This window comes from Eleutherodactylus coqui, chromosome 3 (assembly GCF_035609145.1).
Source record: "Eleutherodactylus coqui strain aEleCoq1 chromosome 3, aEleCoq1.hap1, whole genome shotgun sequence".
Classification (NCBI taxonomy): Eukaryota; Metazoa; Chordata; class Amphibia; order Anura; family Eleutherodactylidae; genus Eleutherodactylus; species Eleutherodactylus coqui.
The window spans coordinates 143,537,474-143,551,998 of record NC_089839.1 but is presented as its reverse complement, the minus strand read 5'-3'; the positions used below and the strand labels follow the sequence as shown (position 1 = coordinate 143,551,998).

The window sequence follows — 14,525 nt, the reverse complement described above, 5'->3', positions numbered from 1 at the left end:
ATATCACTCTGTGTGTGTGTGTGTGTGTGCGTGCGTGCGTGCGTCATTTATCCAAGGGGTTAAAGTCAGCTCAGAGCCTGCGGCCCACAGCAGCCAATCACAGCTCAGCATGCAGTCTGTAATCTGCTGTGGTAAAGTGGCAGCTGAACTGTGATTGGCCGCTACGAGCGAGAAGGACAGTTAGCCAGTTGGACCGTTTAGCGCAGCCAGAACATCCGTGTCCGTATCGGGCGTCCCGTCACACGCCAGCCTCAAACATACACATGCCGCTGGAGAGATCTGAAAGTGGGCACCTGCAGGCAGTTCTTGGGAGGAGTGTGGAAGTGATGGCGCCAAAAAGTACCTCGCCAGTAAAAAGAAGTCTCTCCTCTATATTGTAGTCCAGTCATCAGTACGGCATCTGGGAAAGCTGGGTGACAACAAACATGGTGGCCGTCGTCACCCTTCTCTCCTAGACTGATGGATGGAGGACCTGCCAAGTTAGGATGTGACGTCGGTGCGGCGGACGCTCCCCAGCGCCTGTCCCTGGGAAAGCTGGGTGACCACTAAATATACACAACCATGTCAGAGAATTATACATTCAGAAAAACATTATTTTAGGGGAAAAATAAAATAAAGTAAAACGCCTGAAGGCGCAGATGGGAGGTTGGCGCTACGTGCAGCGCTACAGCGTGCATCGGAGCTATTCCAGGGATTACTGCACGCTAAATACTGGCCAGGTCACAAATCACCATAAAACAGCCCAAACAGGCGCCATCACCCAAGCATAAGGGAATGGGACTCTAAGCATGGATGTGGCTGCTGGCAGCACTGGGCAGCTCTCAGACAGCCACACATCATCCGGCAGCTCGTCCCGCCATCTGCGAGGGTCACGTGACGAGGCGGAGCGCCTAACTGCTGGCCCTACAGTCCCCGCGCCTGCCGGTACACGCGGCGCCGGATTGGCAGGGCGCACAAGTCGGGGGGGTTATTTACAGCCAATGGGGCAGCGGAGGTTTAAGAGCTCATTTGCATAACGACCGATCACGTGAGGTTTTATAAGGGGGCGGAGCGATCGGCGTTAGAGTTTTGAATGTCGGAGCTGGAGGCGCCGAGGGAGGAGGACTTGCGGGAAGCGGCGGTGTGAGGTGCAGCAGGTGAAGGCGTCCCGGGTGACTGCTTCACACGCGGCGGCGCGGACAGACTCCTCTCACGAAGGTAACCTGCTGCTTCCTTCACGGCGCCGTTTCGGTCGAGCATGTCGCGATAGACGAGCTCCGCTGTCGGGTGTTATCTCGGGAACCCAAAATGGCGCCTATGCTCTGAGGAAAATGGTGCGCCTCGCCCCCGCCCTGCACAGGAGGTAGGAGGAGCTTAGCCTCCGCCGCTGAGTGCAGCCGGCAGTCGCGGCGTCCGAGCGCCGGTCCTGCAGGTGGGCGGTGTTGTCCTCCGTCCCGGGCGCGTCCTGCTGAGGGCGGACCGCTCTCCTCACGGAGGTCACAGCGGCGGCTGCTCGGAGGCGTTAACCCCTTCAGGACGGGGCTGCACTGCTCTCCTTCCCCATTAGATAGTGAGTCCAGCCGGCGCTGCTGGTGAGTGCTGGTCGTCTGAGGGGGCAGGAGGCATCTGTGCCGCCATCTTGTTCCTGCAAACCGATACAGTCTGACTCCTGCCCCCCAGAAGCCGCTTATTGCCACCTTGATGCCGCGTGAAGGCGGTTTATATTCCCGGATGGCGTGCGGCTTCTGTTGGCGCCGGCGCTGCTTCAGCCTCTTATGTAAATCATTCTTCACTGCAAAAACAAAAAATGACAGTAATCCTGTTGGTTTCTCCTCTGCCGTTTCCCCCGCGGTAGGAGCGCGCTGTAGTAACCGGACCCTTATGGCTGCGGAAAACGGCCAATATTTTTAAAACCTAAGTTTTATTTATCTTTTTCCTGCGCCCTGAGGGGACGTGTGATTATCTGTTATACAATATACCGCGGGGCGGCCATGACACCCTGTGCTCTCATTGCTGTGGGGGGGGATCAGTCAGCGCACACTGAGTACAGAGCGGCGCAGCCCCGGCCCGCACCACATGACCCCGCAGGGCCGTCGGATGTCACCGAGGCATTGGGCAATATTGCCTTTTTGCCAAGAGGTTGGATTCACATCTCGGCGCTTCCTCCATGTACGCTTTGGCCGCACACGTTCTCACTCTCTGACCGCCGCCATCTACGGTGTGACCGCACTCCTCCGCATACGTCCCCGCTCTCCTCCGACGGCCGCCATCTACGGTATGACCGCACTCCTCCGCATACGTCCCTGCTCTCCGACGGCCGCCATGTACGGTGTGACCGCACTCCTCCGCATATGTCCTCTCTCCCCCGACGGCCGCCATGTACGGTGTGACCGCACTCCTCCGCATACGTCCTCTCTCCCCCGACGGCCGCCATGTACGGTGTGACCGCACTCCTCCGCATATGTCCTCTCTCCCCCGACGGCCGCCATGTACGGTGTGACCGCACTCCTCCGCATACGTCCCTGCTCTCCGACGGCCGCCATGTACGGTGTGACCGCACTCCTCCGCATATGTCCTCTCTCCCCCGACGGCCGCCATGTACGGTGTGACCGCACTCCTCCGCATACGTCCTCTCTCCCCCGACGGCCGCCATGTACGGTGTGACCGCACTCCTCCGCATATGTCCTCTCTCCCCCGACGGCCGCCATGTACGGTGTGACCGCACTCCTCCGCATACGTCCTCTCTCCCCCGACGGCCGCCATGTACGGTGTGACCGCACTCCTCCGCATACGTCCTCTCTCCCCCGACGGCCGCCATGTACGGTGTGACCGCACTCCTCCGCATACGTCCTCTCTCCCCCGACGGCCGCCATTCACACAAACTGCCGTTGATGGGACGTCGCGTATAAAATGTAACGTGGAAACGAGTGAAGTGATGGCAGAAGCGTCTGCGCTCTCCACGGACGGCCCACAGACGCTAAGGATTCAGCATTAGCTGAGTAAGGCTGCATGTGGGCAGCGGGCTGGCAGTGCCCCATATACAGGCACCCAGCTGGCAGGCCCAGCATTACTGGTTCTCATCTACTCTAGTATCCCAATGCCGCTCGTTTCTGATGCGTGGAGGGTTAAATAAGGCTTTGTGTACACAAGCATAGCGGAAATGGCAGATGCCAAAAACCACCATCCACGCCCCCCGACTGCCCTTCCTGTTCTGTATCCTGCTGTCGTATGGGGACTGTGTAAGGGCCAGTGCTGTAGGGGGTGCCCTGTGGCTGGTATGTGCGGGGGCTGCCGTACAGAGGGCCATACGTTGATGGATGCAGTGGTGGTGTGTAGGGTGTGCCCTTTGGTTATGTGCGGGGGCTGTAGGGCGGGCCATGTGATCCCCATAAAGACAGAGTCCTGCTGTATTTTCAATGGTAGTGCCTGCTTGTGTTCAGTGCAGCATCCCTTATGGGCCATACGCTTGCGCACGACCGCAGAGCATTATGGGGGCATGACGTCTCTGCACTAGCAGGAGTTGGAGCCATAACAGGAGCCATAACAGGCTTTTTATGTGCACTAAAAAAATAGAAGATTAAGTCTGTCCGAATATCTCCCACTTTCCATCCTCACATACAGTTCAGCTAGTGGCCGTCGTCCCACGCTCGGAGGTTCATATAGGGCTTTGAAATACCAAAGAAATGTATCGGCCACCTAAAGGAGTGTCTGGTAAAACCAGGTGTGACCAGTCTTCATCACGTAAGATGGCTTGCCGACTCCCCGGGGACGCCCGGAGCTCTGCTGTGTGCCGTCTCATCCCGTCGGAGACACCAGCCTTTTCCGGACACTTCTGGCGGTATGTTGTCTCCGTGCAGAACAAAATATCCAGCGTGTTACGGGCGGTCTCCATGGTAACTAGATTCTCTGCTGATTGCCCCCTTTGGCTAGTAGATCCTGTCCCCCTTTAACGCTGAGGGGCTGAAGTGACTACTGATTTGAGACCAATTTTTGTGCCCTAGAGTCAGAGAACCAACACTAAATGAGGAAACGAGAACGACGAACTCTCAAATACTTAATATCTTCAATGCCAACTGAGTGCTAGACGGGACGGCCCTTTTGGTAAACGGCTGTTTGCTATGAGTCTTGCGGCTGAAATGTCTGGTGACTAGTCGGCTGTTATCACCATGGGAACACTTGTGGCCACGGCAGTATTGTATTACGTGGCTACCTGGCATCTTCCTCTTGTGCTTGGGGATGTAAGCTGCTGCCAGAGGTGTTTAGTAGCAGTTGGCCATGCACCCATGGGACCTGGTCAGAGAGCTGCTGGCCAACAGCCATCTACAAAGTATGCCCAGGGTTAGACATCAGGCTTCGCTAGTCTACTGATGGGAGTACGATGGAGCCTGACCATTGCTGCTCCTCCACATAGATCAGCAGGCGGCTCGCAGTGCTCCATGCTATAAATGCTGAGCAGGAGCGTCAGAGGACAGGAATAAGGTTTCAACTTTGGGAAGCCCTGTGGTATTTTTCTGTTGACATGGCTATATGAGCGCTTATTGTTTGTGTGGCAACTAGTTTTTATTGGTACCGTTTTTGGGGGGTACAAATGTATTGCAAAACTTTAATTTTTGGAGGGCAGGAAGAAAACCCCAATTTTTGCCTTTTATATTTTAACATTAATCATACAGCATAAATTATATCGTTCATTTGTCCTGTGGTGCCAAGGGGTTAAAATTGGAAAGTTGTGCTACAAAGTTTCCTTTTAGTCCCAGCCCTATAATGCGGGGAGGGGTGACACACAAATTTAACCACTTCATGAATGCAGAATGTGGGTGTACAAGCTCTTAGACAAAAAGTGTACACAGCTGCAGTACTTCTCAAGTGGGGTAAAGAGAGAGAGGGAAAAACACTGGTGAATGGGGCAACAAGAGATTGGTAAGAATTGTTAAAGGGGCAGTATTTTTTTACACAACGTATGCTCATGTATCAATTTGTAATATACTTAGACCTTTTGTTGTTTTACCACTGTAAATCTGATCTGAGGTGAAGGGGGGCGGGGGCATCTTCACAGACTGAAAGATCTGCGGACACAATGTCTGCAATCTGTACAATCTGCCTCTCCTGCTGTTACAGCACATGTCTATACATTATATTGTGTCTCTGAATAGTCCTGGGGCAGGTATTCAGATATTGCCTCCCTGCTCATTCGACGCAGCACAGGAAGTGAGGGAAAGGAAGTACAGGACAGTGAACTATTGGCAAAATGCACTCTGTATGATAGTAGAAACAGCAAGACAGCAGAGTGTGGAAGCCTACCTGAAAAGCAAAATGGGGGTGCAAACAGCAGCAAAAGAGGAGGGAAGGAGAACCTGTTTTATTTTATAAAACCTCTTGAAAACTCAGGTACACTTGAAAAGTGTAACTTATCTCTAAAAGTTTAGTTAGTTATGTCTTTGTACTTGAGGAATAACCACTTCTCGGACATTCTATGACTTGCATCTTGTGTGTTTAGCAGTTTTATCCTTCTGTGGGTTCAGTTTCTAATTGCCAGCTTCTCCTAAACTTGGCTGTAGGAGGGTGAAGACTAGCTGCCGTGATGTCTCGCATACACTGCGCACACAAAGAAATGTGGATCTTGTTGCAATCTTTCTACCCATCAAGCTCTGAGGCAACGGCCATACTGTGAGACCATAAAACACTTACTAGAAGCTGCAGCAACCTCTTTGTATTTCTGTCTCCCTTCATCTCCTTCCTCATCCTCTGCCCTCCCCATAGACTTATATACTCTGAAGATGATCGATCAGTGTAATTGCTGCAACGATTGAACGAAGAACGATAAATCGATCATCTTCTGCAGATGTAGAAATCAGACGACCGGCCTGTTTTAAAGACGCAGTTCATCTGAGAAGCTCCGCCTCCACTCACAAAGTGGTCCTCGCTCCTGTATAAAAACGCAGGAGCATCTATCGCTGGGACGGCTCTTGGGCATCCTGGGTGAAAGGACCATAAGTGTCAAATATTTTCACTTGTACAATCGTCTTCTAGAAAAATGTAGTCTATAGTAATGTAGTTGCTGAGTAGCTCAAACTGCAGTCTATAAGAGCTGAATCCACAGCATATTGGTAAATGTTCATAATACTGACCTATTGCAGATAAAAAGTGCATCAGCATATTGTCAGTGTTACTGCTCGGTATTGCTGGGCTGCCTTCTTGCTACATAAGGCCTTTAGAAGTCTAAATCAAAGGGTGCGCCCATATACCCGGCCAATAATAGAGAAGTACACATCGATTTTACAAAAACATGTTTATAGAACGTTCGTTCTGCTTTGTCATCTTATTTTTGCTATTCGAACACGCTATGGCGTCAATCGTTTCTTATCAATGGCTGTGTCCTCTAGATAAACATCTAAAGCAGCTGTGCGAGGCTCCGCCCGGATCTAGAAGCCACTTTATAGAAAATATCTGTAGCTTTTCCTATAAAGATGGAGTTGGCCTCATTACATAATATATATTCTAACATCCCCATTTTGTGACTAGATTAAGATTCACTTTGTATTATTGACAGAAAAAAAACAGATGGAATACTAAAAAATACGCACATGTGAAAGCCGCCTTTGGCCGATTAGTTTAGATTTTGGCCACAAGTCCTTGGCCAGACGCAGGTCTTATTACATGAACTAACGGCATCATAGATCTCTGATGTTAGTACGTGTCATTACACCCACAGTTGGGTGATTATTTGCCTCCAAAATTGAATGCCAAACATGTTCACATCACCTCCTGACTGGTGTATATCTACATAAATACTTTATGCCAAACAGTGTCACAAGGTGCTCACCTGGCACTACTTATGTCCTGCCCCTTGATCTAGTCTTTGAAACATATTAAAATAGGTGTCAAACATTGATAAATTTGTTTTTGTTTACATCAACTTGTGCAAAACAATTGAAATAGAACATGGTATGTGAGGCTGAAAGTCAGATGTCTATCTAGCTCAGCCTATTAGCAGCAAATGTTATCCAGAGGAAGGCAAAAACCACAATGCAGTAGAAGCCACTTTTTCTTATTCTTTGGGCTTTCCTGGCTCTAATCTGGCAATCGGAATAATCCCTGAATCACCAAACCTTCTGAAGTAATCAGTGACATAGGTAATATTGTAACACTCGAGAGCCATCCAGGCCCCTCTTGTACTCTTTTAATGAATTTGCCATCACCATGTCCTCAGGAGAATTCCATAATTTCACTGCTCTTACAGTAAAGAACCTCCTATGTCGGTGTAGAAACCTTCTTTCCTCTAGACATAGAGAGCGCCCCCTTGTTACTGCCACAGTCCTGGGTATAATAGCTGGTGGGAGAGATCTCTGTTCTGACCCCTGATATAGCTATTAGAGCGCCCCTTATTTAGTTTAGACAAAGGATGACTGTAACAGCACTAATTTAGATAACTTCTATTCTTGCTGCATTTCTAGTTCTTTTGAAAAATTTGCTGCTTTTTGTCCTTATTTTGCGCTCTGCATTAATTTGCTCTTGCAGCAGCCAGTTTGTAATTTGAAGCAGTTTAATGTTTCCTTCTGTCTGCCATTGCTGTGACCTTGTAAGAAACCTTGTTGATTTGTGGCTTGCTGCAGCTGTGCCTTTTGTGCATGCAGAAAGGTCTGTTGCAGGAACAGCACTGCAAGGGTGTTTGGGATCCTGTTCTCTGTGAAACCCAGGCAGAGCTCCTGCTAACGACAAACATTGGGGGAAGGGTGGCTGGAATGCAGGAGGTGGAGCTGTAATTTTCCAGTGAGTCACCTCACAAGACACAAAAGAGCTGCTGTTAGCAAGCACCAGATCCAGTCATGAGCAGTAGAGCTCCGCTGCAATAGATCTGCCTAGAGGAGTCCGTGTCTTCTGTGCAGGCTTCATTATGTGGCTACAGGCTCACCCTAGTAGGTGCTGTTCTTCACACTGCCTAGATTACTAAAACAAGACCATGCTGTAAACATTACCACCTCAGTCTTCTGGAATATTCTGTAACGTCATTATAGCAAACTGTTCATAAATGTAATGCAGAAGGAAGATCTTCGGGAGAGCTGGCCACAGAAGACACGATTGTACAAAGTGATTGTAAGTGATGATCTTCTCTGGCGATCATTAGATCTCTGCCTCCGAACTGATTAGGTTCTGTTAAAGCCATTACAAACTTTGGCGTTATCCACCCAGACATATCAGTGAATGTTCATCAGCTGTGCCTCCTTACTTGGTCTTAGTCCTGCCATCCTCTTGTTCCTCTGCCCAGCTTCAGTCCTTACCCCCCATGACGTGAAACTACCTGACTACAGTCCTTTGTCTCTCCCTCCTGTTAGTCCTGGGACTGCAGAGATCAGCTGATCATAGGGGTCTGTCGGTGTTCTGTTAACACTTCTGTCTCCAGGCGTTCCATCATAAATGCCAGAAAATAGTGCCACATGCAGCTTTATTTTTTCCAGTAAAATGACGTAACCCCTCGTAGTCAACGGGCTCAGTCAGTGCCGCTGGGTCCTGTAATTAACAGTTGACAACTGGTTTTTCATTTCTCTGTTTTATTATGGCAGTATAAGTACCTTTATTCTGATCACCACAGTGATGTGACTGATGACCTGAAAGAGAAATGGCCCTTGGAGGTTCGCTGAGGGGTGCTGAGGGGTCGGCTGTCCTACAGGAAGAAATTACACTGCTTCCTGACACTGAGGGCTGTAATGGTACAACAAAGGGATCCTAGATGAAAGGAAAAATGGTTTGTTGTAATGGTGAACCTGAGGTTAAAGGGCTTTTCCTACTTGTTTTTGCTGCAGGAAGCAGACAGCTCCATACAATGTGAAGTGGCCTGGGTTACAACTACAGTACTATTAAAGTGAATAGGGCTTGGCCTGCAGTACCAACTCTGGCCACTGCAGAGGGAGGAAATAAGAACACTGCCCTTGCTGTTAAGGGCATTCTTGAAGGTGAAGGTAGGGGTGTATCGGCTGCCCTTGTTACAGGAACAGTCAGGTCTCCTGACGTGTCTGTTTTAATAATCCTTTGCATTGCCCTGAAAATATATGCTCTGGAAAATCTTTAGAACTCTGCATTGTGCTGTTCCTTTGTTCTTCCTGAAAATGTGTGAATATATTGACATTTGGTTATTACCATTCACCTTGGTCATTGGGGCTTGTTCGAACGCAGACACAGTCCAATCAAGTTTGGTCGTGCTGGGACACGTCCTCCGTCGTCCTGCTGTCATGTGGACTACAAGGTTTTACTAAGATGTAAGTAGAACTGACAGGTCCTCTTTAAAGGGAATGTTTTATACAATAGGTCATTTTCTGATACAAGTTTTACATTAAAAGGGTTTTCTGACACTTAACACTGGTGGCAGTGGTGGTGGGGACAAGGTGTGTGTAAAACATTCTTCTTCTGTGTGCTGCATCGGTCCTGTTTACAGCATGGGCAGTGGTCCTTTGACCACTTCAGCTAATGGGAGGCTGGTAGTGATCCCCCAAATCTGCTTCCTGGGCTCTTCATTAGAAGCCCACAAGACAGGTTTATGGGACGTCGCCAAGCTTGCTGGTAGGGTGAAATCAACCTGTCAGTTGACAGCCATGTCGCTGAAATGGCTGTCCGGTGCTGAGATAGATATAGATATATAGATATAATATATATAGTTTTGGGTTTGGGGAGGCCAAAACTGTATAAAAGAAATTGCTTAGAAAACTCCCTTTTTAAACTTTTTTTTTTTAAATTTTCAATGTCCTGGTCTATATAAAATCCTGAAGTCCTGCAGGTCTCACACAGACCGCTAATAGGCTATCTATTTTGTGGTGAAAACTTTGAAGTTTCTGTATCATTGCAGACAGGATAAGACTGGAAGGTGATGCTTCTATATAGATAAGACAGGATCCTCCCTTCACAATAAATGTCACATCTTATCTACCTCCCCCCTCCCTGCACAGAACACACTCCCATAGAAGTTAATAGATGAGGTCCTGTCCATTGTTTCCTATGGCCTAGATCTGTCAAGCTTTTCACTGATCTAGCCAAGCTGCTGCAGCAGAGCTATGCAGATTTGATGTCGGGGAGAGTCTGTAAGTTGGATATAAATCGAGGGGTGCTAGGAGGTTCTACTAGATGGACAGAAACTGATGAAGCTAAGAAATGCCTGCATAAAGTTTTAAAACTTAATAGGAACAAACTTATTTTTATGTCTTTGTTTTATGTATTCGTAAATTTTATAAGAGAAATATACATTTTTTTTTCAATGTTTGCCATTTTTGTACTTTGGATCCTGTGACCTGTTTGCATTAAGGAGGCAACAGAAGGTACTGATATGAAGGCATAGGACTTGATGCTGCATGCTCCTCCTGCAGTGCCTACTGGAAGCTACTCTGCTGTCTTGCAGTGTTTATTTAATCTTCCAGTCATCATAACAGTAAATTGATTTCTGCTGTTCATGGAACTTGTAGATTGGTGCTCTGATGTAGATTTCAGGTTTTTGTCTTGTATATTCCCATAGGTCACTTTTTATTTAGCTTGAGGTTTTTATTGGCCAGCACAGGAAGAAGAGTGCTGGCTCCTGCCTTGATCCTGTATCTCTCTGTGAGGGATTAGTCGGGTCTGCTGGTGCTGCTGTGTGGTGGGGGAGGGGCCTCGCTGCACACATTTGCTGCAGTACTCTTAGTTGGCAAGCACAGAAAAGCAGTACAAAGAGTCCAGACCATAGTAACTACATGATCTGTCTCACTCTTCTACAGCTTTTACTTTGCTCTTTTTCTTCTTTTTTGCTATTGATTTAGCATTTTATGTAGGCAGTTCTTACATGCCACTGTGGATCAGTCTTTTTATTAGTGTAACATATAACATGATTGTATTTCTTCCTTTATATACATATATATAATTTTTTTTGTAAATGTATAGTTTGCGTGATAGTAAATACATGTTGGGGTGCGACTGGCGGTGTGTCCAAAGAGGGGAAGATTGCTTTGCGGGCGTAATTTTGCCAGGTAAGGCTGTTTATTTTGGCATTTTATGATGTAATTCTGCATGTACTCCTTTTATGATGCTGCTGCTAAAACTGACACTTTTCTTAAAGCTGCAAGGTTGGTGTCCAGACAGAGATTGAAGGTGATTAATATATTTGGGGGAGTGGCAAGCCTCTTGAATGAGATGTAATTCTGCCAAAGCGCCACCCACAGGGGACTCGGTGCCACTGTGTTTATAGATTTGTGTGCATGAACTTGTAAAACTGCAAAAATTAGTTTGGCATCAGGTGGTTTCACGTCTCTATTTTGAGATGCTAATACTTTTTATACCCCCTTCATGCTGGACGGAGCTCTCTTGTGCGGATAGCTATTGTCACCTCGCTGCCCACATAACCTGTTGTGGACCATAATTTTGTATTGTAGTGATTTAAGTAATGTGTTGGTGATATTTGCAGCAATCACTATAATAACTTTCCCCCTGTTTGCTCCTGTCCCTTCTTGTTGGTAGTCGCAGCACTCTCTAGTGTTTACACCTTGTATTGTTCCTATTCATTTTCCTTGTTAAAATCCAGATAAGTTTTGACCCAGACAATTGTCAATGACAGATAATTAAAAGAAATCCTATAATTTCTGTATCGCTATAACTTTGCATCTCTTCTCCATGAGACTAGTGTTCCTTATCTTGTGTGTTCTTCTTTTTGTAAAGCAATCCCATAAGTTTGTTTTCTGCTTGAGCTGCTTGTTGCCATCAGTATTGAATCTTTTTAGGGATAGGTAACATTTTATTAAAGGTATGCTCCACTTTTCATTAAATTGACAAGAATAGTGTTTATGTGGAATTTTGTATTTAATAAAATCCCCAGCCCCTGTTCCCATCACGTATTGATGCCGGTATCAGTCAGTGCACCCCACTATGCAATAACCTGGTCACTAATAGCGTATTATAGAGAATTTGCCTGCTCAGTGTTTCAAATTCAGCTCATAAATGCAATGGGGGTGCATTCAGGAAAGTTTTGTCATGCCCAATTTGATTACCCTACTTGAGAATCAAGCTGCACCTAGAACTGGTGACTGCTTGTTTTTCTTTTCCTGTCAATCAAAAAAACGAAGAAAGGTATTAACTGTCCATGTAAACTTGCAATAAGGTTCAGAATCTTCATGGAAGGCCTGTAATGACCATAGACATGAGATATTTGTCCACCTTCTCTCTGTGGAGGCAGTCTGAGATGAAGTGTGCATTTAATCAGGCAGATGGGGCTGACTGATGGCAGAACACGCAAACGGACTGCTATGTAATGTGTATCTGCCTCGGCCTGCTCTTAACAATGCCTGCTTGGCTCTATTGAGCGTGCTTGTTACAGTAGGGACTGGAGACTGTTCCCGACAGCGGCAGATCCTTGATCGCTAGGACCGGTACAAGGTCCAGAATGTTGGCAGATCCCGATGATGATGATCATCTACTGTTACCTTGCAGCGCTGGGGTCCTGGCTTCAAATACCGCCAAATGTAAAGTACTGCGTAATATGTATGCGCTACATAAATGTGATTTAGCGGCAGATTTTGGCCACCGTTAAGATTGAGTCGCCTTCCCATTTGTGTCCAATGTAAACAATTGGTTTCCTTGGGAGTAATCACAAAAGTACGGTGAAGTAAGTTTTTGTTGCGCTAATTTTCATGCTCTTTTAAAAGTAGTTTTTGTTTTCTCCAAAAGGAGGGGGAGGCAGAAGGTGAACTAGCAACCCCCTATAAGCCCACATTTAGGGGCCCAACAGGAAGCACACACTATATAAATTGGGCGTCACAATGGGGTGGCTCACTAAGCAGCGCCATGTATGGTATTTTCACAACACCCCTCATACCATGGAAGTGTCTACATGGGGCATTTACATTGTGTGCTTCCGTGCAGAGTCGAAAAGGTAGGAACTATCTCTGGAAATTACCTTTTTAGCTATACTTCTCAACTGCCATTGTAACTTAAATGGGTTTGCCAGACACAAAACGGAAATTCTGAAAATGGTGAAAGCAAGGGGGTACAGCTAGGTATCAGCAATCTGTACCTTCTCAGCCACTTTGGAGCCTACAATCTGTTGTTTCAATACAACCCTTTCACAGTAAAGTCAGCAACTGACTGATACCTACAACTCCCAGCATGCAGAGAGCTTGTTTACTGGCCAGTGTCGTAGCTCCGCCCACAGCTCACAGGTCCTACAACTTACCAGCACCAACCTGCCTCGCGCTGAGTGCCAGAACTTGCTGGAGCAGACAGACCATTCCTTGCTGTACATGGGCAGTAGAGCACAGCACTTCCACTCCTGTCCTCCCATCATACACTGCTCACAGCAGGAAGTTGTTGGTTATGGACAGGGGAGGAAGTACCAAGTGCAGACAAGCTGTCAGAGGAAATGGAGATCTTTCAGGCGGAGGGTCACGTGACATAGAAAATGGAGAACGTAGCTAGAGCAGGTACAGCGAGCCTATTACAGAATTACTGATGTACATTAGATTTTAAAATATTAGTCTGTGCCTGGAGTTCCCCTTTAAGGATTTTTTGGGGGGAATAGTTGAAAAAAATAACTTTTAAAATATAAATTTCTTAAAGGGGTTTCCTAGGACTTTACAATTGATGTCCTACTCTAGTTAATCAGCAGGAGTCTGCTGCTCGGGGTCCCTGCTGATCAGCTCATCCAACGCAGTGTTGGTGCAATCAGTCAGAAACGAACCGCTCCGTAGCGCAGCAGCCTGGCTTAGTATTGCAGGCACAACTACTTCTGAATCCTGAACGGCAGGTCCTGAGAATAGGTCACCAGTAAACCGGAATCCCTTTATTGTAACTTCACATTCATCTATGATCCCCTGCTTCCACCTGGACTCCCCACATCTGTCTATACCCCAGCATAGTGACCGGTTTTTCCTGAGATCAATGCATTACATGAGCGAGCTAGTCTAGTGTTCAATGTAGCAACTTCGCTGGTTGACGCGTTACTGCAGCAGAAAATCAGTCCTAATGCAGATTAAAAAGTTTATATGGTAAATCAATACTAAATCCCTAATTTCTGCATTGTTTAACTACTAGACTGCAGCATTTTAAACCACTCCCAACATCTGCCACACATGTACAATGGAAGTTAAAGGGAGTGTATGTTGTGGGCCAAGGAGCTGATTAAAAAAAAGATGAGGGGGGGGGGAATTCAATTTTTTACATAAACTATGTAATAAACATCGGTATTACTGCTTCTATAAAAGTCAGAACTAGTAAAAGATTTCTATCCTACATGGTAAATGCAAAGCCGTTGTTTTAACCACCTCCTCTCAAGAAACTTAAGTGATCAAAAATCATATGCATCCCATAAGTAAGAACACCTCCTCCTTTTTCCATAGACATATGTGGGCAAAGCAGAAACCCCCTCCACTTCCCGTGTTCAGTTTTGGTGTCTGTTACTACATGGAGACTTGGCTTGACAACAAACTACAAGGAAGGGAGACCTCTAGTGGCCAGCATTCTGAAGTGATTTTTTTTTTTTAAATGCAAAATCATAATTTTACTTAAATGGATTTACAGTTTTATATTGTCACATTGGCTGTCAC

At 46.8% G+C, this 14,525-nt stretch overlaps 1 protein-coding gene across 4 annotated transcripts in view; it reads left to right on the top strand.

The window, feature by feature from the left end:
• The first annotated feature begins 1,045 nt into the window (after positions 1–1,045).
• ATF7IP (activating transcription factor 7 interacting protein) overlaps positions 1,046–14,525 on the top strand; it is a 46,490-nt gene continuing 33,010 nt past the window's right edge. For 3 of the 4 annotated variants that reach the window (XM_066596221.1, XM_066596222.1, XM_066596219.1), the window contains exon 1: positions 1,046–1,197. The gene's annotated coding sequence lies outside the window, so the exon portion shown is untranslated. Of the gene's footprint in view, positions 1,198–10,676; positions 10,962–14,525 lie in introns of those variants that run through there. The other variant, XM_066596220.1, reaches the window with a different exon arrangement.